This window comes from Microcaecilia unicolor, chromosome 3, assembly GCF_901765095.1.
Source record: "Microcaecilia unicolor chromosome 3, aMicUni1.1, whole genome shotgun sequence".
NCBI classification, from domain to species: domain Eukaryota; kingdom Metazoa; phylum Chordata; class Amphibia; order Gymnophiona; family Siphonopidae; genus Microcaecilia; species Microcaecilia unicolor.
The window spans coordinates 246,060,294-246,087,956 of NC_044033.1; the positions used below are offsets into that span (position 1 = coordinate 246,060,294).

Here is a 27,663-nt window from a genome sequence, read left to right on the forward strand (position 1 = left end):
CTAATCAGAGCCCTGTCAACAAGTTTTAAAAGTGTACTGCTTACATATTGTAGATTCAATTCTTCACTGAGTGAAACGGCATTCAATTTACTTTAACAGCTTTAACATAAAACATGCACCACCTACTGGCCAGTAGAAGAAATACACTTCAGGAATTATTAAAGGTAGTTTTACAGGCTTAAAACATACTGGGGCCCTTTTACTAAGCTGCGGTAGGCTGTACGCACATGCAGCTTGCATCCAAATGAAACTACCGCCAGGCCAGTGCACCCTCCTGGTGGTAATTTCAGATTTGGCGCTTGCCCATAATACCTGGATGAATAATTTATTTCCTCCCAGGGGCAGCGGTAATCGGCATTTGGTGCGCGCTGACCATTCTCCGTGCGTGTAGCGCATGATCCCTTACCGCTAGATCAATGGGTGGCATTAAGGTGTCAGGCTGGTTTTGCGCGGATGCTGGTTTTAGTTTTATTGCAGGCCCTTTTCCCGTCCCCTTAAAAAAAGCCCTCTTTTGTAGACACGGTAAAAACTGGCTCAGCTCGCACCCAATACACGCCTACACTTCCACAGGCCTCTTTTTACTGCAGCTTAGTAAAGGGGCCTCACTGTTTCTTCAGAAGTGGAATCACAGCATTGCGTAATGGAGGCAGTATTTGCTAAATTGCAAGACAGAGCAGGCTGTGCGGAGAGAATATTATGGAGACTTTCCCATTGAATCTCCCTGGTAAGGCATATGGAGTCTGTCTCACTGTTTACAGTCTTTGACACTTTGGTTTGTATGCAGAATTTGGGGATTGTTTTTGGTATTATCCTTTTATGTGTGTTACTGGTGTCAGTTTTTTAAAAATCTTTATTTATACGTTTTTAGAATAATACAATAATAATAATACACATATGTGTAAGAAATGAACAAGCTCCATATGGTGTATCCAATTAATCATCAAACATTTTCAAAGACTAAACTAAAAGCAACAAACCAAAAACAAAAAGCAAAAAAAAAAAAGTAGCAGTAGGTTAACAGAGAATAAAGCAGGACAGTATGTGCATATGATTAAAAGGAGTTGATTTTACCTAATAAAGTTACAGGCAAATATCACTTAACATAGTTGTCTAGCAATGACCATGTTTTACGGAAGCACAAAATATGACCAAATTTTATGGCAGCTGTTTCCTCATGCCTATATGAACAGAGCAAATTCCACCATTCATGAAATGAGACGTGCAGATTATTTTTCCAATGTAAAACAATCAAGTGAAGAGCAAACAAAATCATCAAATTAAACAATTTTACATGCTTTAGTGGAACTGACAAACTAGGGGTGGATGCTTTAGCACTTTAAAAGACAAAGCATCTGGAATGCCAAATACCTTCTGAATAATGTCCCAAATCAGTTTCCAATACGGTTGCAAATTATGACAGTGAAAAAGCATATGATCAAGGGATCCCCCAGCAGATTGACATGACCAGCACAAATTTGATATATTACGATTTACTTTAGCAAGCTTTGCAGCCGTCCAATAGGAGTTATGAAAAATGTAATAAGTGGATTGTAAAAGAGCAGCTGATAGAGAACAATGCATGGTTTATGTCCAAAAGAGTTCCCATTCCTTACTGGAAAGTGAAACATTTAGTTCCTTTTCCCAGGCAGAAATTAGGGTGGAACACATATTCAGTTTAGACAATAGTAGGAGTTTATACAATGCTGATGCACATTTGGGCGCCATGAGGGATTGACATAAACTATTGAAACTTGAAGTCGAAGATTGACGAGCCAGTGACGTAGGATATAGGTGGTTAATAAGCTGAGTCAGATGATTTATTTATTTATTTATTTATTTGTTGCATTTGTATCCCACATTTTCCCACCTATTTGCAGGCTCAGTGTGGCTTACATTGTTCCGTAATGGCGATCGCCGTTCCCAGCATGAGAAATACAAATTGGTATTGCATTACAGATCATAGGTGATAGAGTAGATTAAGCTGTCAAGTATAGAGAATTCATTTTCGGGAAGAGAAATAAAGAGGTGGTGCGTTAATTCGTGTCGAAGTAACTGATCCAATCAGGTATAAAGAGTTCGGTTTTGTCAGGTCTGGTATAAGTTTCGTTGTCTGGTGTTTAGGATGTAGCGTAGTATGCCTTATTGAACAGGTTGGTTTTTAGCGATTTTCGGAAGTTGGTTAGGTCGTGCATTGTTCTTATGGCGTTTGGCAGTGCATTCCATAGTTGCGTGCTTATGTAGGAGAAGCTTGATGCATATGTTGCTTTATATTGTAGACCTTTACAACTGGGGTAATGAAGGTTCAGGAATGTGCGTGCCGACCTTTTTTTGTTCCTGGTTGGTAAGTGTATGAGGCCTGACATGTAGGCCGGGGCTTCGCCATGAATGATTTTGTGAACCAAAATGCAGATTTTGAACATAATACGTTCTTTAAGTGGGAGCCAGTGTAGTTTTTCTCTTAGGGGTTTTGCGCTTTCGTATTTCGTTTTTCCAAAAATGAGTCTGGCTGCTGTGTTTTGGGCAGTTTGGAGTTTCTTGATGATTTGTTCTTTGCATCCGGCAAAGATTGAATTGCAGTAATCTAGGTGACTTAGCATCATTGATTGTACCAGGCTGCGGAATATTTCCCTTGGGAAGAAGGGTTTTATTCTTTTGAGTTTCCACATTGAATGGAACATTTTCTTTATTGTGTTTTTCGCATGGCTTTCTAGTGTAAGATTTTGGTCGATGGTGACTCCAAGAATTTTCAGGTTATCTGAAACAGGAAGGTTGTAGTTTGGGGTGCTAATAGTAGTGGGCTTGTTCGTGTTATATTGTGATGATAGGATGAGACATTGTGTTTTTTCTGCGTTAAGTTTTAATTGAAATGCATCCGCCCATGAATTCATGATTTGGGGGCTATGTGTGATTTCTGTTATATCATGTTTGAACGGGATATAAATCGCGACTTCCTTGTCATCAAGCAGATGAAGCCATTACGTATGGGTTGTGTCCATCAACCAGCAGTGGGAGATAGAGAGCACTCAACTTTTCACAGTGCCTCATGGCCAGCTAGCTCAACTGCCTCTTCAGTATTCTCTATCTCCCCAAGCAGGGTGGCTGCAGCTTCTTCGAGCTCCATCAAAAATCTGCCTGGGGGTGGCTCCTGGCTTGCCAGTTGTTAGACGGGGTGTTAGAGGCTATAGCAGCTTCACTTTGAAGGCACATAGGTCAGCCCTTTTCCTGCCTTACCCATGCCCCCGTGGATGTGGACATATAAGCTTGCTTTTCCCTGTCCTTTCCCACTCAGTGGATGCAGGCACATTGGTTCGCCTTTCCCTGCCTTTCTCACTTATCTGAGCCTCCGGAGTGTTTTTATTTACCTCTTTTGCCTCTGCTTTCCTCACAGCGTTAAAAAAAATATATATTAAAGTCGCGTCGCGCTTTAGCGCAGCGATCTTGGAAAAGAGGTTTTTTTCTTGAGATTCTTCTGCAGGACCGGAGCTGTGATACTCAGTCTAGTGAGGTAAGAGATGTTTTCTGAATCCTTCGGGGTGGGCCCGCGATCGGGACGTTTTTGGCGTGAACTGCCATTTTTTAATTTTACCGCCGTTTTCGGCGATGGCTGCGGAGACTGTAAAGCGCTGTTCTAAATGTGGCAAGCGCAAATCAGCAGCGGGGCTCTGTAATTCGTGCTGTACAGACGGTAGAGCCGGCCCGAGCATGGCGAGCGGCGATCTGTTGCGCTCTGAGCTGGCAGCAGACGCCATTTTGGATTTTCCACATGGCGTGGCCTCCGTTGCGACGGAGAGCCTTGAATCCGGGAGGGGGTCCTCTGAGTGAGGCTAATAATAGAGCTGATAGCCCTGGGCAGGATCCGGGCGGTCAGGGAGCGGTTTTCTCCCCTGATTTTGTTTTAATGCTTCATAGGGCGTATATGCTTAAAAGAGCTCTTCGACAGGGATCTTCGGACCCTCTGCCTGCCCCCCCGGTGGATCCTGGGTTTTTGGAGTTGGCTTTGCCTGTTTCTTATCCTCCTGATAAACGCAGAAGGGCTAATTCCCCTTCTGAGTGTGGCGCCCCCCCCCTTCCCCCCCCCCCGTGGTCGGGCTATGAGGATTCTGAGGGGTCTGGCAGAACTTCTTGGGCTGAGGAGCCAGAGACGGGTGCAGAATTACCACAGGAGCTTGATGATCCGTCTGCGGTGAGGATTTTCCACTGCGAGGAGCTGCCAGCGCTTATTTCAGATGCCTTACAAGCCCTCTCGATTTAAGATCCTGGGAGTGGCACAGCCTCCTCTGTTAATCCAAGGATGGCTAGTACCAGAAAGCCTGCTTGAGCCTTTCCTTTGCTTGACTTCATCCAAGAGCTTATTTCAGCTCAATGGGCTGACCCCGAGGGACCTTTGAAGGTTGCCAGGGCTATTGGGCAATTATACCCTCTGAGTGAGGAACATTTGGCTCGATTTGCAATGCCTAAAGTGGATGCCCTGGTCATGGCTGTGACAAAGAGAACTACCCTCCCTGTTGAAGGAGGTGTTGCCCTGAAGGATATTCAAGACCGCAGGCTTGATTCAGCTCTGAAGCGGTCCTTTGATTTGGCAGGTCTCACTGTTCGGGCGTCTGCATGCAGTTGTTATGCTGCTAGAGCCTGCCTGGCTTGGTTACAGCAGGCAGTGGAACAGCCCGGTGATGGAGTGGAGACCTTATCTGAAGTGGCTCCACGGATGGAGTTGGCCTTGTCCTTTTTGGCTGATGCCCTTTATGATATGGTCAGAGCTTTGGCTAAACAAATGGCTGTAGCAGTGGCGGCTTGCCGCACTCTTTGGCTACGACATTGGGCGGCGGACAGGGCCTCTAAGCAAAGGTTGGTGAAGTTGCCCTTTCAAGGTCTTCTCCTGGTTTTTTTTAAATTTATTTATTATTCTTTATTAGTTTCTTACAGTTTACAAAATAAACTTATAAGTTGTAACACAGCAGCAATTACAAAGGTAAGTAATAATAGCCAGAATTATTAACAACAAGATCTTTGTATCAATTGTAAAGAAATGAAAATTATACTAAAGGCAAATACTCAGCTTCCTTAGACCATCATCAGTTTGGGAGGAGTACTCAAATAAGGAGTCTAATGACATATAGGTAAAAGGAAAATGGCCTGATCCACAAATCCCCTGTATCTTTATATTTCCCTTAGAACCTTTACACCAACTATCTGGGCAATTTCTTATTTTCTATGAACTTTTTAAGCTGATCTGGATCAAAGAAAATATATTTATTCCCCATGTACTTTATACAACATATGCAAGGGTATGCTAACAAGAATGTAGCTCCTAAAGATCTAACTTCTTCTCTATAAGCTAGGAAAGTTCTTCTTCGATCCTGCGTAGTTCTCATCACATCTGGAAAGATCCACACTTTTTGTCCACAAAATATTTTTTGTGAATTTTTGAAGTATAATTTCAAAAGAGCCTTCAAGTCTTGTTCAAAAACAAACGATATCAGTAAAGTCCTTCGAGTAGACACCTCTGAAATAGATTCCTCCAATAAAGCTGAAATATCTTGAAGATTTAATTCAGGATTTTGATCATTGACTATTGGATTCACCTCAGACTGTTTAGATTCTGGAAGGTAATAAATTCTATTAATTGGCGGAATAGCAGACTGAGGGTATGCCAGAATTTCAAGAAGATATTTCTTAAGAAAATCCATTGGTGAAATTCCAATAGAAATAGGAAAATTTAAAATCCTGAGATTTAGTCGTTTATTATAGTTCTCTAGCTGTTCCAGCTTTGAAGCAACTTTCATTTTATCCACTATTAACATATCTGTGACATTTTTAAGAGATGTTATATCAGTTTGTATCTGAGTGTTTTGAGTTTTCGCTTCTTGTTTAACAGTCTCCAAAGCCAGCGATAGAGAATCTACCTTGTTTATTAATAAAGCAGTGTCTTGAGATGTTTTAGCAACTGCCTTGGTTAAATTTTGTATCGCTGCCCAGATAGTTTGTAAGGTTACCGCTTGGGGAGCAGCGAGCTCCATGATCGTCTCTTCTGCTACTTGGGGCTGTGCACCACCGTCAGAGGCCCTTCGGTCACCGACTTCCGATTCCGTTACGACCCCCTGCATGGCCTGAAGATTAGCAGGACAAAGCGGTAGACTAAGTTCCGGCGGGGATAGCGATGTTTCAGCCCCTAATGGAAACGCCGCTCCTCCGGACGTTCTGACTGCAGGGTCCCTCTCGCCAGTTCCAACTGGGGTGCTCGATAAGAAGCGTCGCAGCGTTTGCTGAGTGGGGGTAGGTATAGGGGCTGACGATTCAAAACCCTTAACCACCCCCTTTTTCTTAGTATGAGGCATATTGTAGCAGAGTTCAAAGTAAAATCGGAGAATTGCAGCGCACTCCGACGCCCTCTCAAGCTCGGATCGCCATCTTGACTCCTCTAGAAGATCGGCCTTCTCCTGTTTGGTGAGGAGCTGGAAAACATTGTTAAAGGCCTGGGGGATTCCAAACCTCAGCACTTGCCCGAAGATAGGCCGAAGCCTTCCTCTAAGGGTCAGGCGGTCCGCTCCTCTTACAGACCTCGCTTCCATGAAGCTAGAAGGTACAGCCCGGGGCGTGCTGCTGGGTTCACTTTGCCTGCCCACTTTCAGCAGAGAAACTCCTTTCACTCGGACAAACGTTCCGTAGCTGCCAGTTCAAGGCCTAGAGTTCAGGGGCGACCCTCTCAATGATGGTGCGCCGGCCCCCTCCTCGTTTCCCTCTTTTTCGAGGAGTGGGCCAAAATCTCCGCAGATCAGTGGGTCTTGGACCTGATCAGAGACAGGTACCGAATAGAATTCGATACCCTGGTGAGAGACGTGTTTGTGGAGTCCCGATGCGGTTCTGCCGCCTAACGGGCGGCGGTAGAGGAGACTTTGCACAGTCTGTGCCAGATAGGGGCTGTGACCCCGGTGCCTCCCGCCGAACAAGGTCTAGGCCGCTACTTCATTTACTTTGTGGTGCCACGAAAAGGCGGGTCTTTTCGCCCGATCCTGGACTTAAAAGAGCTAAACAAGTCCTTAAGAGTGCGGCATTTTCACATGGAAACCCTGCGCTCCATCATTGCGGCGGTATAGCCAGGAGTGTTTCTCATGTCTTTGGACCTGAAAGAAGCTTACTTGCACATACCAATTTGGCCCCCGCACCAGAAATTTCTGCGGTTTGCGGTGTTGGGAAAACATTTCCAGTTTCGGGCCTTGCCTTTTGACCTCGCCACAGCTCCCTGAACCTTCTCCAAGGTAATGGTGGTAGTAGCTGCCTTTCTCAGGTGAGAGGGTATCCGGGTTCACCCGTACCTAGACGACTGGCTCATCAGAGCAGACTCAGAAAAAGAGAGTCATCTAGCTACAGCCAGAGTGGTTTCAGTCCTTCAATCTCTGGGCTGGGTCGTCAATATGGCCAAAAGTTACCTGACCCCCTCGCAATCTCTAGAATATTTGGGGGCCAGGTTCGACACAGCCTCGGGCTATGTGTTTCTTCCCGAGCAAAGGCGGTGCAAACTTCAGAATCAGGTCCATCTGCTCCTGAGGATGCCCCGCCCGCGAGCTTGGGACATTGTCCAGCTGTTGGGATCGATGACGGCCACCTTGGAAGTGGTGCCATGGGCGAGAGCGCACCTGAGACCTCTAAAGTATTCTGTACTTCAACGATGGTCTTCAGTATCTCAGGATTATCAGTGCAGACTTTCTTGGCTCCCTGCGGCTCACCTCAGTATGGAGTGGTGGCTCTCGGACAGCATGTTGCGGCGGGGAATGCCGCTGGCGCTCCCTGATTGGTGCCTAGTGGTGACAGATGCCAGCCTGAAGGGCTGGGGCGCACATTGCCAGGGGAAGCATGCCCAGGGTCTGTGGACGCCCGACGAGTCGGAGTGGTCTATCAACCGCCTGGAGTTGAAATCGGTGTTTCTGGCTCTTCTGGCCTTTCAAGTGACCCTGGAAGGATTGGCTGTCCGGGTGATGTCGGGCATCAACAGCAGTGGCCTACATAAATCGACAAGGCGGCACTCAGTGCAGAGCTCTAGCTGCGCAGGCCGAACAAATTTGCCACTGGGCCAAGCTGCATCTACAGTCCCTGTCAGCAGCTCACATTGCAGGTCAGAGCAACGTGCAAGCCGACTATCTAAGCAGGCATCAGATAGATCCAGCGGAGTGGGAACTAGCAGACGATGTATTCCTGCAGATATGTGCCAAATGGGGCAAGCCAGTGATGGATCTTATGGCGACCAGTTCCAATGCCAAAGTCCCGTGCTTCTTCAGCAGACGGAGGGATCCTCGCTCTGCCGGGTTGGATGCCTTGGCTCAACCCTGGCCCCTGGGCTTGCTGTATGTCTTCCCTCCGTGGCCCTTGATAGGGCGAGTGCTCCTGCGGATTCGGCTGCATCCAGGAGAAGTGGTGCTCATCGCCCCGGATTGGCCCAGGAGGCCTTGGTATGCGGACCTCCGACAGATGCTGTTGGAGGCTCCCTTTCCGTTACCTCTGGTTCTGCACCTGTTGTCACAGGGTCCGGTGGCCATGGAGGACGCCTGCCGCTTTGGTCTTATGGCATGGCGATTGAAAGGGCGCAATTGAGAGATAAAGGCTACTCAAATAAGGTAATTTCCACTCTCCTGCAGGCCCGTAAGTGCTCCACTTCTGTGGCTTATGCCAGGATTTGGCGCCAGTTTGAAGTCTGGTGTGTTTCAAGAGCGCTTTCTCCGTTGCAGGCTCCTGTCTCGCCGATTCTGGACTTTTTGCAGGATGGTGTACACAAAGGCTTGGCCTATAATTCCCTGCGGGTGCAAGTGGCAGCATTGGCCTCCCTGCGTGGCAAGATTGAAGGCATGTCCTTAGCTGCTCATCCAGATGTGGCACGGTTTCTTAGAGGGGTGCTTTGGCTCCGTCCTCCCGTGCGGGCACCATGTCCAGCTTGGAACCTGGGGTTAGTATTGAAGGCCCTTCAGGGGGCTCCCTTTGAACCGCTTCGGCGTGCTTCAGAGAAAGATTTGACACTGAAGGCCGTCTTTTTAGTGGCAATTACCCGGCAAAACGGGTGTCAGAGCTCCAGGCGCTGTCCTGTAGAGACCCTTTTCTGCAATTCTCAGAGTCAGGGGTCACGGTTCGGACCGTGCCTTCCTTCATGCCTAAGGTGGTTTCAGCGTTTCACCTAAACCAGCCTGTTTTTCTTCCCTCCTTTGTTGAGGAGGAGTTTCCAGATTCATTTGGGCAGTTGCACCTTTTGGATGTGCGCAGGACTCTGGTGCAGTATCTGCGAATTACAAATTCTTTCAGGACCTCTGATCATCTTTTTGTGCTGTTTGCAGGTCCTCGCAGAGGGTCTTCAGCGTCTAAAGCCACTAGTGCCCGTTGGCTCAAAGAAGCTATCTTTTCAGCATATCTGCTGTCTGGCCGGGCTCCGCCTGAAGCCTTTAAGAGCGATTTCCTCTTCCTGGGCGGAAACTGGAGCACTATCTCTTCATGAGATTTGCAGTGCTGCAACATGGGCTTCTAAGCTCTCTTTCGCCCGACATTACAGGCTGGATGTGGCTGCCAGGAGGGATGCGCGTTTTGGAGCACAGGTGCTAGCGCATGGTGTGGCTTGTTCCCACCCTATTTAAGGATTGCTTTGTTACATCCCATACGTAATGGCTTCATCTGCTTGATGACAAGGAAGGGAAAATTAGGTTCTTACCATGATAATTTTCTTTCCTTTAGTCATAGCAGATGAAGCCATGAGCCCTCCCTGTATGATTGTCTGTATTGCAGTGATTCTGATTTTAGGTGCTGTTCTTGTTTCCTGAAGTAACTTCCTTCCTTGGGGAGTTGGAAAGCAGTCTTCAGGATTCTTGTTACAGTTATAGGAGGATGAGTTCATTCCCTCCAGTTCATGTTTTGGGAGGATGAGTTTATTCCCTCCAGGAGGATGCAAGTATTCCCTCTGTTTATACAAAGTGGAGGATGAGTTTATTCCCTCCAGGAGGATGAGTTCATTCCCTCCTTTTGTTGAGTTTATGCCCTTGTTAAGGGGCCATCGTTCGCTGTGAGGAAAGTTCATGTTATTCCCATTGCGGTTTGCCATACTGCTTTGGAAGCTTCAAATACTGAAGAGGCAGTGGAGCTGGCTGGCCATGAGGCACTGTGAAAAGTTGAGTGCTCTCTATCTCCCCCTGCTGGTTGATGGACACAACCCATACGTAATGGCTTCATCTGCTATGACTAAAGGAAAGAAAATTATCATGGTAAGAACCTAATTTTCCCATCCTCTGCGTAGATGTATGGGTTAAGGCCTTGGTTGGATAGTGATTTGGCTAGAGGTGTCATCATGAGGTTGAAAAGGGTCGGTGAAAGCGGTGGTCCTTGGGGTACTCCGCATTCTGGTTTCCATGCTGTTAATGTATTCAAATTTGATATCACTTGGTATGTTCTTGCGGTTAGGAAGGCTTTGAGCCAGCTGAGTAACTTCCTCCAATCCTGAAGTATTCTAGGATGTTTAATAGTATTTTATGGCTTGCCATGTCGAACGCGCTGGACATGTCGAATTGTAGAAGTATGCTGTTGCCAGTTGCAATTGCTTGTTTGAATTTGGTTAGGAGAGTGATTAGTACTATTTCGGTACCGTGGTTGGATCGAAATCCTGATTGTGATGATCCCAAAAGGCTCTGTGTGAATGAGGGATATTATAGCAGGTGCAGAAATTCTGAAAAGGAATAATGTTAACGCCTGACAACAACTGAACTGGTGACCAAATATTGGCACAAAACCATATTTTACAAAGTTTAGGAGATATTTTAACTTGAAAACATAGAGTTATGCCAAATGGAAATATCCATGCAGTTTGACCATTTAAAATTTAAAAGAGAACAAACAAGATTTATTGAATGTGTGGAATTCTTTAATATCAAGTGGTGGTCTGCATCATAACGAAACCTGTTCATAGTTGGAAGTAAGCTCAGAGGTAGAGGAAATATTTTTTCTTTTTCAAAAATTACCTATCTAGGAATATCATGTGAAAAAGATGATGAGTACCACTGTTTGACCTGAGATATCTGAAAGGCTAAATGGTAAGACTTGGTATAGTTTTAGGAAGCTGAAGTTTTTAATGGCAATACGAGGCACGGAGGATTTCCAAAGGAATCTAGAAATTAACACATTGTTTTTTATAAAACGAATCTTTAAATAATATAGGAACCATACAAAAGATGTAATTAAGGGCGGACTAGAGCGGAAGCGTGAGAGAGAGCTCTTTGCAGGGAAATCTTCTGGCGAGTAATTTCTACCCCAGGATATGGGGAAGAGGAAGGGGAAACCCAGAGGACCGTCCTCCTCGGTACCTGGAATTATTCCCGCTCCCCGGCAGTTGACCCTGGAGCAAGTTGGCATTCTCCCACAAGTTATGCAAGCACTCACCTCGGATGTACCCGTGGATGTTTCCCTGGGTCACAGCGAAGGAGCGGTCTCGTTGAGCCCGCTCGAAAATACAGCACCTCCGCGACCCGGAAGTAGTTTTAACTCCGAGGCAGGAACGCCTCGTTCAGCTCCCGGAGAGGAGAGTAGCAAAGCGCTCCCAGGAGGTACCTCGGCGATATTTGCCCCGATAGCGGGAACAACGGAAAGTTGGAGGGTTAATGCCACCTCGACCCCCACGCTTGCGGGAGCTACTACCATTGGTGCCTCGGAGATGATAAAACCTGCTGTAGTAACCTTGGACTCCCTATGGGACGTACTTCAGGGGATGAATTCCCTACTAACTAAGGTAACTAACTCTTTCACTAAAGAAATTTCGGATTTAAAACAATCACAGCAGAATTTAGTGGAGAAAATTCAAGCTCAAGATAATCAAGTTGAAAGTTTAAAGGCTGAACTCTCTACTTTGCAGTTGTTTTCAGGAGAGGTCTCTAAAGAAAGGGGCATATTGAAGAGGAAAATAGAATATTTGGACAATCAGGGGAGGAAGAACAACCTACGGTTCATAAATTTTCCTAAAGCTCCTTTGACCTCACCTATAGATATGCTTCGCAGATATTTCCAGGAAATACTTAAAATTCCTGCAGAGGCTTTTCCACTTATTAATAAGGTTCAATATTTAACTGGGATTAAGAAGCCGGACCCCTTGGCTGCCCAAAGTCAGCTTGAAAATTTAACAGCTTTTTTGGAGAACTCACTGGACACTGTGACAGAGAGGACAACCCCTTTGGTATCATTTGCGATAGAGTTCGACAGAAATAATATTTTCAAATTATATTTTAAACATTTAAATGAGAAATTTCTTGGAGAACAAGTTCGCATATATCCAGATTTAAACAAAGATACTCAATTGCGGAGACGAGAGTTTATGAGTTTGAGACCTAGAGCAATTGCCCTAGGTGCTTTATTTGTATTAAAATTTCCATGTCGCTGCATTATATCTATTGATTCAGTCACATATATGTTTCTTGAACCCCAAAAAATGAAGGTTTTTATTAGTTCTAGAGAAAGTAGAGAAACTCAACCTTGAATGTTCAATAGGCTGATACGCTGATATTCGGCTGTGAGTAATTGCATAACACCGCTCTTTGACTATGTTGTATATTTCCTTTTTTTTTCTTTTTATTCCTTGTTTCTTGCCCGATAATTGTGGGTCTAAAAGTATTTTGGATTATTTCATGATTTGTAATATTCTGACAATTTCTATTTCTTTTTTTCTGACATTTATGTTGTATGAGTAAATGTATTATAAAAGTCAATAAAAATAAAATATTAAAAAAAAAAAAAGATGTAATTAAGTTTCGGTGCTAGTACCATTTTTAGAGCTTCAATTTTACCCACCAAGACAAGTAAAGTTGGTGTCAGTTTTTGATTTGAGTGCTAAGCTCTTTTGCATATGTTCTTATTTCTTTTATTTGTGCCTATTTTATGACTTCTTAATTTCTTTATGGACCACAAAAGGCATGTCTTGTATATGTTGTTTTTATTTTTATACCCATATGCTTGTAATTGTTTTTAATTATTTATTTTTGTTGTTTTTTATAATTATGTTTTGGTTTTATTTATCTTTTATTATTTATTGATGGTTACCCCTACTGCAGTCTTTTTGGCGAAACTTGGCCACGTCAGGATTTGCTTAATAAAGACTGGTTTGGACCTTTTAGTGTCTGCTTTGGTGTTTCCTTAAAGGGAGCTGCACAGGACATTTATAGACATATTTTGAGGCTAGTGTAGCTCTGAATATCGCCTCTGATCGCTCACAAAAAAAGTGGGCAGGTCAGGGGTGTTACAGGGGCTGCATTAGGAAGGAAGCACAGGGTTATTATGCGAGTGCTGACTGGCTCACACAGGATGTGAACTACTACGTATCGGGCCTCTGAGCCCTCTCCCACCCTCCTGACCAAGATCCCTCCTTCCCTTCCCCCCTCCTCCCGGGTCTACCTCTGTCCCAGGTGCTCCAGTGGGTTTTCTGGGGGCCAGAGCTCAGCCTTCTCGCTTTTGCACCTCTCAACTACCTACCTTTTAAGTATATGATTTTCCATAGCTGTAAAATTAAGGATCATACTCATTTTTCTTTAATCCAACAGATGATGGATTTAGGAATGATAATGAAAGGGTGAGAATGTGTGGTGAGCAGCAGAAAGAGGAATGGAAACACGAAGACCCCTCAAGGGACAGCACAGATCCTTCAGCTGGCTGTGAGGGAAGTAGCAGTAGCATAATACCAACCACTGTGAAAGCAGCAGCCCAGGAAGGAGAAAGATTAAACAGACCAAAGAAAAACCTGAAACATGAAAGCAGTCATGTGGGGGACAGACTATGTAAGTGTCTAGAATGTGAGAAAAGTTTCAAAAGCAGCACCGAGCTAAAACAACACAAAAAGATTAATTTCTCAGAGAAACCATTTCACTGTTCAGAATGTGAGAAATGTTTCATAACGAAAGGCAAGCTGAAATTGCATAAAGGACACATACAGGAGAAAAAAACCCCATTTAACTGTTCAAAATATGAACAAAGTTTCAAAAGCAAGGCCGAGCTAAAACAGTACAAAAGGATTCATTCTTTAGAGAAACCATTTCACTGTTCAGAATGTGAGAAATGTTTAAAAAGGAATGGTGAGCTGAAACGGCATGAAAAGAGTCATATGAGCCTGCAAATAGGTGGGGAAATGTGGGATACAAATGCAACAAATAAATAAATAAATAATTCCATTTCATCAAGCAGATCAATCCATAGACTGGTGGGTTGTGTCCATCTACCAGCAGGTGGAGATAGAGAGCAATCTTTTGCCTCCCTATATATGGTCATGTGCTGCCGGAAACTCCACAGTATGTTCTCTATCTCAGCAGGCAAGCTTCGGGCCCAGGTGGACCAGTTCCTAACAGCCTCCACTTTCCGAGCTTGGGACTACGTGCAGCTCTTGGGCTCCATGACGGCCACGATGGAAGTAGTGCCCTGCGCCAGGGCCCATATGAGACCCCTACAGCACTCTCTGCTGCGGCGATGGACTCCAGTATCGGAAGATTACGCTGCATGCCTTCCCTTGGATCCAACGGTGCGCAAGGCGCTGGGTTGGTGGCTGAGACCAGACAAGCTGTCCGCAGGAATGCCTCTCACGACCCCAGAGTGGGTGGTCGTCATGACGGACGCCTGCCTGACTGACTGGGGAGCCCACTGCCTGGGAAGGACAGCTCAGGGGTTGTGGACACCTGCAGAAGCGAAGCGGTCTATCGACCTCCTGGAACTCCGAGCCATTCGGCTGGAGCTTCTGGAGTTTCTCCGGTCCTGGTGCTGAGGCCAGTATGGGTCCTGTCGGACAATGCCATGGCAGTGGCATATGTCAATCGCCAGGGAGGTACCAGGAGAGCCCCTCTAGCCAAGGAGGCCATGAAGCTATGCCTGTGGGCGGAAGCGAACCTGGAACAGCTGTCAGCGGCCCACATTGCGGGAGTCATGAATGTCAAGGTGGACTTCCTCAGTCACCATAATTTGGATCCCGGAAAGTGGCAGCTCTCGGATCGGGCGTTCTCGGACATCACGAGGCGCTGGGGCCAGCCGAGCCTGGATCTGATGGCGTCCTCAGCCAATTGCCAAGTGCCGCGGTTCTTCAGCAGAGGATGGGACCCTTGATGTCTGGGAGTCGATGCTCTTCTCCAGCAGTGGCCGGCACAGGAGCTTCTCTACGTGTTCCCGCCCTGGCCCATGTTGGGCAGAGTGCTAGGCCGGGTGGCAAAGCATCCGGGCCGGGTGATCCTAGTGGGTCCGGATTGGCCCAGACGTCCCTGGTATGCGGACTTAATCAGGCTCTCAGTGGACGGTCCTCTGAGGCTGCCAGCGGAGCGGGGCCTCTTGCATCAGGGTCCCGTGGTGATGGAGGATCCCTCCCCCTTTGGTCTTACGGCCTGGTTCTTGAGCGGAAGCAGCTGAGGAAGAAGGGCTTCTCAGACAAGGTTATCGCCACTATGCTGAGAGCGAGGAAGCGCTCTACTTCTACTACTTATGCCAGGATTTGGCGTACCTTTGCATCGTGGTGCAAGGCAGGCGCTCTATCGCCCTCCACTGCTCCAATATCTTCGGTGTTGGCATTCCTGCAAGAAGGTCTGGAGAAAGGCCTGTCACTCAGTTCGCTGAAAGTCCAGGTGGCGGCTCTGGCTTGCTTCAGGAGCCGTCTGAAGGGTGCCTTCCTGGCGTCACAGCCGGATGTGGTGCGCTTTCTCAAAGGAGTTAATCACCTGCGCCCTCCTCTGCGCTCGATAGTGCCTACTTGGAACCTCAATCTGGTGCTACGGGCCTTGCAGAAACCACCCTTTGAGCCCTTGTCGAGGGCATCACTGAAGGACCTGACGTTGAAAGCGGTCTTTTTGGTAGCCATCACTTCAGCCAGAAGAGTTTCTGAGATCCAGGCACTCTCGTGCCGAGAGCCGTTCCTGCGGTTCACTGAGGCAGGAAGTGTCGATTCGCCAAGTGCCTTCCTTTTGCCCAAGATTGTTTTCTCGCTTCCATGTGAGTCAGCAGCTCTGTCTACCATCCTTTCGTAGGGAGGACTACCCAAAGGAGTACCCTGCTCTCAAATGTCTGGATGTGAGACGAGTCATCATCAGATACTTGGAAGTGACCAATGACTTCCGGAAGTTGGATCACCTGTTCGTGCTGTTCGCAGGCCTTCAGGCATCTAAACCTACTGTAGCACGTTGGGTCAAGGAGGCGATTACAGTTGCTTATGTGGCTGCAGGGAAGCCTCCGCCTATTCAGCTGAAGGCGCACTCTACTAGAGCACAGGCGGCATCGTTGGCAGAGTCCAGATCTGTCTCCTTGGAAGAGATTTGTAGAGCGGCAACTTGGGCGTCGGCTCATACCTTCTCACGACATTACCGCCTGGATGTGGCTGCTCGGACCGAGGCCCAGTTTGGAGCTTCAGTGTTGCGTTCAGGGATTTCTAGGTCCCGCCCTGGGTGAGTACAGCTTCGGTACATCCCACCAGTCTACGGATTGATCTGCTTGATGAAATGGAAGGTAAAATTATGTATCATACCTGATAAATTTCTTTCCATTAATCATAGCAGATCAATCCATAGCCCCGCCCGGACATCTGTATTGTTTTTTGTTCTGGTTATATTTCAGTTTCCAGTTTAATCTTCAGTTCCTGTTCAAGAAGACTTCGTGTTCAAGTTCCTCCAACTGGATTTTCCTTGAGTTGAAACAATTTTGTGTTACAGTGAGCTGCTGCATTCCTCTCCCCCCGTTTCGGCGGTGGCTGGATTGATAACTAAATTATGCCGGCGCTCCCTCCTGCTTCCTGCGGCAGTAGGGTAGCTTTGTATCCCTCCCGCTTCGGCGGTGTTGGGGTAAGCCAGCTCCTCCCGCGGTTGCGGTAGCAGGATAAGCCAGATCCCCCCGCAATCGGCGGGTGTGGTGTCCCTCCCCCGCTTCGCGGGGATGAGCTGGACGGATTCCCCTCCCCCGCTTCGGCGGTGGTGAGCTGGGCAGAGTGTCCCTGTGTGGGTGTAATTCTCTAAGTGCTGAATCCTGTGGATGGAGCTTTGATATTGACATACTGAGGAGTTTCCGGCAGCACATGACCACATATAGGGAGGCAAAAGATTGCTCTCTATCTCCACCTGCTGGTAGATGGACACAACCCACCAGTCTATGGATTGATCTGCTATGATTAATGGAAAGAAAATTATCAGGTATGATACATAATTTTACCATATGGGAGAGAAACCATTTAATTGTTTAGAATGTGATAAAGGTTTCAAATGGGCGAATGACCTGAAACAGCAGAAAAGGATTCATACAGGAGAAAAAAAAAAACATTTAACTGTTCAGAATGTGAGAGAAATGTTTCATAACCAAGGAGCAGTTGAAACTGCACAAAAGGAATCAACACTGAAGAGAAACCATTTAAGTGTTCAGAATGTAAGAAATGTTTCAGAAGCAAAGGCAAGTTGAAAATGCATGAAAGGACATATACTGGAGAGAAACCATTTAACTTCAGAATGTGAGCAATGTTTCAAAAGCAATTGTGACGTAAAACAGCACGAAAAGAGTCATAAGTGAAAGAAAGAATTTGTTTGGAATGTGATAAATGTTTCAGAAGCAATGGTGAGCTGAAATGGCATAAAATATAAAGGAGAAAAACCATTTAACTGTTCAGAATGTGAGTTTCATAGGCAAGTTTGAGTTGAAAATTACACGGAAATTCTTATGGGAGAGAAACGATTTCACTGTTCAGAATGTGAAAAATGTTGGACTCATACAGGAGAAAAAAAACATTTAATCTCAGAATGTGATGTTTCACAAACATTGGTGAGCAGAATAGGCATGCACGGACTCATATGGGAGAGAAGGAGTCATACAGGAGAGAAACTATTTAAATGTTCCTGAATGCTATAAATATTTTTACAAGCAAGGTTATGCTGCAATGACATGAAATGACTCATACAGTAAGCAAGTTAATGTTCTAAACATGTTTTATTTATTTATTTATTGCATTTGTATCCCACATTTTCCCACCTCTTTGCAGGCTCAATGTGGCTTACAATACATCATGAATAGTGGAAATATATAATAAGATAAACAATTAGTATTATGGAAGGATCTTGGGTAAACATGATAAAGAAAAAGTATGATATTAGTATAATAAGTAAATATAGTAAGAATATACTGGATATATGTAGAGGAGTTCACATTTGTTGATCTTTGTGGTATGCCTTGTTAAAGAGATGGGTCTTCAGTAGTTTGCGGAAGTTAGTTAGTTCATAGATCGTTTTAAAGTTGCGTGGCAGCGCGTTCCAGAATTGTGTACTCAGGTAGGAAAAGGTTGATGCGTGCATTAGTTTGTATTTTAGACCTTTACAGTTAGGGAAGTGAAGGTTGAGGAATGTGCGGGATGATTTTTTAGCATTCCTGGGTGGTAAGTCTATCAGGTCTGACATGTAGGCAGGGGCATCTCCGTGAATGATTTTGTGGACTAGGGTACATATTTTGAACGTGATGCGTTCTTTAAGTGGGAGCCAGTGTAGCTTTTCTTGTAGGGGTTTTGCACTTTCATATTTTGTTTTACTGAATATGAGTCTAGCTGCAGTGTTCTGGGCTGTCTGAAGTTTCTTGATTATTTGCTCTTTGCAGCCAGCGTAGAGTGCATTGTAGTAGTCTAGATGACTGAGTACCATTGATTGTACCAGGTTACGGAAGACAGTCCTTGGGAAGAAAGGTCTTACTCTTTTTCATTTCCACATTGAGTGAAGCTCAGCTGTAATGGCACATAGTGACTCACATGAAAGAAAAACCTTATAAATACTTTGAAAAAGCCCATTTGCAAATTTTCCAAATGAGTCATATAGGAGAGAATGTATTTTAACAGTTCTGATTTTGATAAATGTTTCAGAATCAAAACCGAGCTGCAATGTCATGTGGAGGGGCATTTTTGATATGACGTCTAAGTCTTAATTTGGGCGTTTTACAAAAAACGTCCACAATCTGAAAAGGAAAGAAGGTCATTTTCAACAACAACTACAACAAAAAAAAAGTCTATCCTTTCCTTTTGAAAATACTGTTTGGAAAAACGTTTTGTGATTTGGACGTTTTATTTTCGGTCCATTTTCAAACAAAAAAACGTCCAAATGTAAAACGTACAAAATCCATTAAAAAATCCACAATAGAGTGAAACCATTCACATGTTCTAAGTGTGGTAAAAGCTTTAGTTATAATGTAAATCTCAAAGTGCATCAGACAGTCCACACAGGAGAGAAACCATTTGCATGTATAGAATGTAGTAAAATCCTTGGTCAGAAGGTAAACACACCACGGCATCAGAGAATCCACACAGGGATGAAACCATTTACATGAGGCTCAGATGTTATAAAAAAAAAAAATAATAGAAAGCTTGGCAACAGGTAGAATAGTGGAAAAGTGACATCCCAGGAAAGCAATAGGGCTTTATGAAATGCTGCCAGTAACACATCTCACCATTGCTCCCTTACCTTGTCTGCTGAGCCCCCAAATACCCACTACCCCCAACTGTACACCGCCCTTACAGGTGAAGGGAGCACCAATATGTGGGTACAGTGGATTTCTGGTGGTTTTGGAGGGCTCACAGTTTCTTCCACAAGTGTAACAGGTATTGGGAGGTAGAGGCCTGGGTCCACCTGTCTGCAGTGCACTACACCACTACTTGCACTGTCACGCCCCCCCCCCATCTGTCATATCCTCAACCTCTCTCTCTCCACTGCAACTGTCCCTGACACCTTCAAGCATGCTGTTGCCACACCACTTCTCAAAAAACCATCACTAGACCCTACCTGTCCTTCCAACTACCACCCCATCTCCCTCCTACCCTTCCTGTCCAAGATACTTGAACGCTCTGTTCAAAGCCGCTGCCTTGATTTTCTCTCCTCTCATGCCATCCTTGATCCACTTCAATCCGGTTTTCGCCCTCTACACTCGACAGAAACGGCACTCACTAAAGTCTGTAATGACTTGTTCCTTGCCAAATCCAAAGGTCACTACTCCATCCTCATCCTCCTCGACCTATCTGCCGCTTTTGACACTGTCAATCATAATTTACTTCTTGCTGCACTATCCTCATTTGGATTCTGAGGCTCTGTCCTCTCCTGGTTCTCCTCTTATCTCTCCCACCGTACCTTCAGAGTACATTCTCATGGATCTTCCTCCACCCCATCCCACTCTCTGTTGGAGTTCCTCAGGGATCTGTCCTTGGACCCCTTCTTTTTTCAATCTGCACCTCTTCCCTGGGCTCGCTGATCTCATCTCATGGTTTCCAATATCATCTTTATGCTGATGACACCCAGCTTTATCTCTCCACACCAGACATCACTGTGGAAACCCAGGCCAAAGTATCGTCCTGCTTATCCGACATTGCTGCCTGGATGTCCAACCGCCACCTGAAACTGAACATGGCCAAGACCAAGCTCATTGTCTTTCCACCCAAACCCACTTCTCCTCTCCCTCCACTCTCTATTTCAGTCGACAACACCCTCATCCTCCCCGTCTCATCTGCCCACAACCTCGGAGTCATCTTCGACTCCTCTCTCTCCTTCTCTGCACATATCCAGCAGAAAGCCAAGACCTGTCGCTTCTTTCTCTATAACATCAGCAAAATTCGCCCCTTCCTCTCCGAGCACACCACCCGAACTCTCATCCACTCTCTCATCACCTCTCGCCGTGACTACTGCAACCTACTCCTCACTGGCCTCCCACTTAACCATCTATCCCCCCTTCAATCCTTTCAGAACTCTGCTGCCCGTCTTATCTTCCGCCTAGACCGATATACTCATATCACCCCTCTCCTCAAGTCACTTCACTGGCTTCCGATTAGGTACCACATACAGTTCAAGCTTCTCCTACTAACCTACAAATGCACTCAATCTGCAGCCCCTCATTACCTCTCTACCCTCATCTCCCCTTACACTCCTACCCGTAACCTCTGCTCACAGGACAAATCCCTCCTCTCAGTACCCTTCTCCACCACTGCCAACTCCAGGCTCCGCCCTTTCTGCCTTGCCTCACCCTATGCTTGGAATAAACTCCCTGAGCCCATATGCCAGGCCCCCTCCCTGCCCATCTTCAAATCCTTGCTCAAAGCCTACTTCTTCAATGTTGCTTTCGGCACCTAACCATTGTACCTCTATCCAGGAAATCTAGACTGCCCCCAATTTGATTGACTGCACTTTTTGTCCTTTAGATTGTAAGCTCCTTTGAGCAGGGACTGACCTTCTTTGTTAAATTGTACAGCGCTGCGTAACCCTAGTAGCGCTTTAGAAATGTTAAATAGTAGTAGTAGTAATAGTACTAGACTACTCTATAATGGATCTGAGGCTGGAAAGTAATATTTATAATCACATTTTTGGGGGGTGGGAGGGGGTTAGTGACCACTAGGGGTGATTCACTCCAGTGGTCATCTGGTCATTTGGGGCAGCTTTTTGTCTGGAGTGGAGGAGTAGTGCTTAGTGCAGCAGACCGTGATCCTGGGGAAGTGGGTTCAATTCCCACTGCAGCTATTTTTTATAAAAACAGGTCTAGCTCAAAACGGAAAATGTCTAAGTCTTAGGAACGCCCAAGTTCTGCCCTGAACATGCCCCTGGCACTCCCCCTTGAGATTTGGATGCACTTCTGATTTGACTTCAGAGAAAAACGTCTAAAAATAGGGTTCAAAAATGCTGATTTGGACGTTTTTTTGAGAAAAACATCCAAATGCAGACTTGTGCCACTTTTTGGATATTTTTCTCCTGTGAAAATGAGCCCAATAGTGATTCACATGAAACGTAAACCGTTTGAAGCATTTCTCACATTAAAAACCTTTAATCAGAAAAGCAACTTGCAATGGCATAAAATGACTCACACGGTGTCCTGTGATGTTTTAATAAAGAATATGTTTAAAACGCTTTTCTTGCACACTTTACTGTGTGGGTGTTGTGTGACTGCTCTCTTCTGTTTCGTTTTCCTCAGATGGAGGAGAGATAATTTGTCATTGGTTAATGCTACGGATTTACAGACTGTCTCACTACACAGACTGCCTCAATAATTACCATGGATTCTTGTAAAGTCATAATAAGTAAATGAAAACCTTTATTAGAGGAGCTAAATTCTACAATGGTTTATATATATATATATATATATATATATATATATATATATATACAACACACACACACATAATGGTTAGCACATAAACAATCATTACATCACTGGTCTCTACATCTAAGCAATGCAAAGAGTTCTTTAAACCAGGAAATGAAGCAATAATATAAATACATACAATCATCACTGGTCTTCATCATCCAGGCTCTTATCATCAGCTTGGGGGGCCCGGTACAGCGAGAGCTAGGAGCTTTGGACCAGGATCAAGACTTCTGCGCAGTCCGTACGTTACTCACAGATTAACCCCCACCTTACTGTGACAACCCCTCCCTTTTATAGGCTCTGAGCTCATGTCCAGAGCTAAGGAAAGTTACAGAAAGCTTCTATGGAAAATTACAAGAATGTACATGAGGATGCAGTCAGATACTTAGAAATTATTGTCAAACAATTATATGTAGAAGAGGTTAGTGGCACTCAAACATCAAGATTATATTCTTGCTAATACCACTATTATAATCATAAACTGAAGGAAGAAAAGCCTCAAAATATTCCAGGGCAAAAGCAAATCAGTATCAATATGTGTCATAGGCATGAAAACCACCTCCTTCATGTCATCGTATTTTATGAAAGTACTTATTACAAATCAAAACTTATCTTAAACAATAGTGATTCAATTTTTGACTGTGAAATGCTTCCCAGCTTGGTCCGACACGTTTCACAACTCTGCTTCAGGGACCAAAAAATGCATGCAGGTACAGAAAACTTAGATTATGAGCCCTCTAGGGACAAAGAAAGCATCTGTATGTAATGTGTACACCGCTGCGTACGTCTTGTAGCACTATAGAAATGATTAATAGTAGTAATAAATCTGCTCTGACTGTAAAAAAAAATCACAAAAGCCGTGTAGATCAAATTGTCTATACATTTTTAGCTACAATGTTGTACTTCAGGTATGCAGCATCGCTTCCCATCCCCCATCTTTCTTTACTGATAGCCACATGCAGGAATTTCTGGCTGGTAACAGACTCTGATGGGGCAACTCACCTGCCTGGTATAATTCTTACAAATGTAATTTACTGAGAAGAGGTGTGGCAAGGACACCAATTGCAAGCCTCCAGCACATATGCAGCACCTATGATTGTTCCAGGGTAGAGGAGAAGTGGATTCTCACCACAGGCCTATAAAAGTACTTTGCAAACAAAGAAACTCTGAAAACTTGCCATGCTGGAAAGAGAGTTTCAGATCCTTCCATGGCGTATTTTATCCGAAGGGGGTACTTCTCCCTCCCCTCGTAAGAACTAATTCTTTACAACTAAGAATCTTTCTTTCTCTCTGTTCTGTGACCTTTTCTATTCTTTATATCATTAGTCTGATTGCTTATAATTACCAGATCTACTGATGTTAGATTTTTCTGTAATATGTTTAGAGAATGGCATTCAAACGCAGCCAGTAGAAAATTAACTAATAGGAATTACTGAGCATATGTTTGAAATGTAAAATGTGCAAGCTGGGAAGCAATGAAGTTTTGATTTTTGTCACTTTTCTCTATAAGTCTTTGCGTAAAATATTCTTAGGCTTTTCCTCCTTTAGTTTGCGTTGCGTTCAAGATATACACGATTGTACACAATCATCCATGCAGACGCCCCAATCTACATGCTAAACCTTGTGGACCTGCCTCCCAGAAACACCATAAGATCATCCCGCAAATTTCTCTATCTGCACTTCCCCAGCTGTAAAAGACTAAAATACAAGCTGATACATGCCACCACCTTCTCTTACATGAGCACGCAGTTGTGGAATGCATTACTTACAGCCCTGAAAGCTATTGACGAAATAACCAACTTCCGCAAATCTTTGAAGACACATCTCTTCAACAAGGCCTACAAAGAGAACCCATAGCCTTACAAAATTACATCACCAACTCACCCAGTTTTTAAAGTCCACCTTCTATCCTGCCTAACATCTTCCTTCTTTCTTCCCTCACTTAATCTTTGTACATTACTAATTGTATCGGATATCATGGAATGATTATGTCATAACCAAACTCTGTAAGCCACATTGAGCCTGCAAGTAGGTGGGAAAATGTGGGATACAAATGCAATAAATAAAATAAATAAATACATAAAATAGTGGTATGAGCAAGAATATAAGTTTGATTACTGTATTAATGGCGTAAAGAACTAGTTGTTCCCCCAACTCTGCCATCACTATTCTTTCTCTCAGCCAACATGAGATATTTCTAGTGTTTCTAACAAATCTGTTCAAAGATCACATAACAAAGTCTATTACTTAAACATGATAATGATAATGAAACTGGTTGACTGTGTCCTGTCTGCTGTTCTAGGCATTGGTCACATTCAAGGATGTCTCTGCTTATTTCTTGGAAGCGGACTGGGACCTTCTGGGAGAAAGGCAGAAGGAGCTGTACAAGAAGGTCATCAAGGAGATTCATGACATCCTCACATCACGAGGTAAATATGTCTTTTTTATCATCTACCACACGGGCACATTAATGGAATGGGTGCTGTTATTTTATCAGAGCTGCAAAAATCCCAGGTCCCAGGTCCCGTGGGCACCTACAATTGAGACCTGACTTCTGTTGCAAAATCTAAAATGTTTACCTTAAACTGGAGGCTTCATACAAGACCAGCTGCAATCTGTCTCCCTTTTCTGTACAACAAAATTTTGACCCTTCTTCCTGAGAACTACAACTTCTTCTGTGTAAGAATATAAGCCAGGTTTCAGTGGGTGTAAATCCTTGCACCCAAAATTGGTCGAAGATACCGGTGCAAAACACTATTCAATCAACAGCGCCTAACTCTGAGAACTGTTTATAGAATAGCGTTTAGCTCCAATTTTTATCAGCATCATTTTTTGGGCTCCATATACAGAACTTGTATGTATACACACACACTTTCATGCACTGCTTGTTCACAACAGGAAACAGATGGAACCTCCCCAGGGCTTCTACATACAAATTTAAATGCTATTTTCCTGCTTACTTACAGGTTATTCAATTGTTAATCCTGATGTTATAGTCAAGATTAAAAAGGAAGATGAGAAATATTTTCACTCAACATTTTGAGTGGGAGGGGAAAGAAACCCAGATGATCTCATGAAGTGTAAGTAGATGTTTTGGATTTGAAGGGCTCTGAATTTTCAGACCAAAGTCTCCAGGCATTTAGAGACTTAAAGTCTATTCCCTAATTTAGTATTATTGTATCTTTGATGACTCCTTCTAATGTATTTTCTCTTAACAGACCTTCCAGTTGTAACGTCTGTGATCTCGCTCGGTGTTAAACAAAAGGAAGATCTCCCCTTGATGGATCCTCCTAAATCAGAGACGTCTGAACAGACTCAACCTCCTGTAACAAGTAAGAGCTGAATATCTACCTCATAGTGATTTAGTAGTTTTCCAATTTTTATTTATGTTTATTTATTTTAGCTCTTGATATACTGCAGATGGTCCCTTAGGTGACTATCCAGCTCATTTTGAAGGGAAGGCGCCTATCTTTCGACACAAATCGGGAGATGGGCGCCCTTCTCGCAACGCTGCCCAAATCGACATAATTGAAAGCCGATTTTTTTGACACCCTCGACGGCTTTCCTTCGCGGGGACGACCAAAAGTTCACAGGGGCATGTCGGCAGGGTAACGAAGGCGGGACTGGGCGTGATTAAGAGATGGGCGGTCCTCGGCCGATATGGAAAAAAGAAAGGCAGCCCTGACGAGCACTTGTCCGACTTACTTAGTCCATTGTTTTTCACAACCAATCCATGAAAAGATGCCCTAAATGACCAGATGACCACCGGAGGGAATCGGGGATGACCTCCCCTTACTCCCCCAGTAGTCACTAACCCCCTCCCACCGTAAAAAACAAGTTAAAAATACTTTTTTGCCAGCCTCTATGCCAGCCTTGGGTTCATCGCAGCAGTATACAGGTCCCTGGAGCAGTTGTAGTGGGTGCAGTGAACTTCAGGCAGGCGGACCTGAGGGGGGGGGGGTTGGGGGGCTCAGCACCCAACGCAAGGGAGCTATGCACCTGGGAGCAATTTCTGAAGTCCACTGCAGTGCCCCTAGGGTGCCCGGTTGGTATCCTGGCATGTGAGGGGGACCAGTGCACTACAAATGCTGGCTCCTCCCATGACCAAAGGGCTTGGATTTGACCGTTTTTGAGATGGACATCTTTAGTTTCCATTATCAGCGAAAACCAATGACGGCCATTCTAATGGCGGCCATCTCTTAGGTCAACCTAAATTTCATGATTTGGGCGTCCCTGACCGTATTATCAAAACGAAAGATGGCCGCCCATCTTGTTTCGATAATACGGTCGGGGATGCCCCTTTTACGGGACCGCCATTATAGATGGGCGCTCCCGTTCGATTATGCCCCTCCACGGATCTCATTTTCGAAAGAGCAAAATGTCTAAAAGCAGCAATCAATAGTTTCAAAATCAATTTTTAGAAGTTTCTCTATGAAGTCCATCAGAAGTGCGTTCTTAACACAAGGGGGCGTGTTCAGGGCCGGTCAAACCCGGTAAGCGGGGTAAGCACCGCAGGGGGGTGCCTGCCTTCAAGGGCGCCGCTGCGGCGCTGCGCCACCATACCGCGCCGCCCTTGAGGCTCTTAAATCTTTTTAATTTACCTCCGTCCCAGCAGCCGCGTCATTTGAAAGCCTGCCCTGTCTCTAGCCTTCCCTCCCTTTGTGAGTTCGTTCCGCAGAGTCCCGCCTTCTGACGTCATTTCCTCGAGGGCGGGACTCTGAGGAACGAACTCACGAAGGGAGGGAAGGCTAGAGACGGGCAGGGCTTTCAAATGACGCGGCTGCTGGGACGGAGGTAAATTAAAGAGACTTAAACCACACAGGGAAGAAAAAGGGGGATGTTGGAGGGGAGAAGAGGGCGGGCAGGTGGCCATAAATGGGAGGGAGATGGGGGCGAAGGAGAATCGCTGGACAGGGTGGGAGAAGCTGGGGGGGGGGGGGCACACGTGCCAACTCATAGTCTGCAGGGGGGCGCCAGAGACCCTAGGAGCGGCCCTGGTTGTGTTTAGGGTGATATTTGAGCATTCCTAAAACTTGGACACATTACAGTCTTAATTGAACAAAACAAAACCATCCAGGACTAAAACTAAGATATTTTGTGCTAGACTTGTTTTTTTAACGAGTAAGGCACAAAAGGGTGCCCTAAATGACCAGATCACCACTGGAGGGAATCAGGGGTGATCTCCTCCCACCCCCTACAAACATGAATACAAATATGATTTAGCAACCTCTATGACAGCCTCAGATGTTAGAGCCAGGTCTGTCAGAGCAGCAGTAAGGTCCCTGGAGTAGTGGAGTGGTCAGTGCAGTGCACCATGGAGTGGGGGACTCTGGCCCCTATCTCCCTCTACCTGTCACATTTGTAGGGGAAACTGTGAGCCCTGAAACTCACTGTACCCACATATAAGTGCCCTCTTCACCCATAAGGGCTAGTGTTGACAGTTGGGGGTAGTGAGTTTTGGGGGGCTCAGCAGACAAAATAAGGGAGCAATGGTGAGATGTGTACCTGGGAGCATGTTTTTGAAGTCCACTGCAGTGCCCCCTAGGGTGCCCCATTTATTTC

General features: G+C 45.1%; 1 long non-coding RNA gene across 1 annotated transcript in view; it reads left to right on the plus strand.

Moving 5' to 3' along the window:
* The window catches only part of LOC115466430, a 61,327-nt gene extending 36,237 nt beyond the window's left edge, over window positions 1–25,090 (plus strand). Inside the window, exons 2-3 of the long non-coding RNA XR_003941547.1 lie at window positions 24,404–24,530; window positions 25,068–25,090. This is a non-coding gene — a long non-coding RNA (uncharacterized LOC115466430). The remainder of the gene's footprint in view (window positions 1–24,403; window positions 24,531–25,067) is intronic.
* Window positions 25,091–27,663: the final 2,573 nt, after the last annotated feature.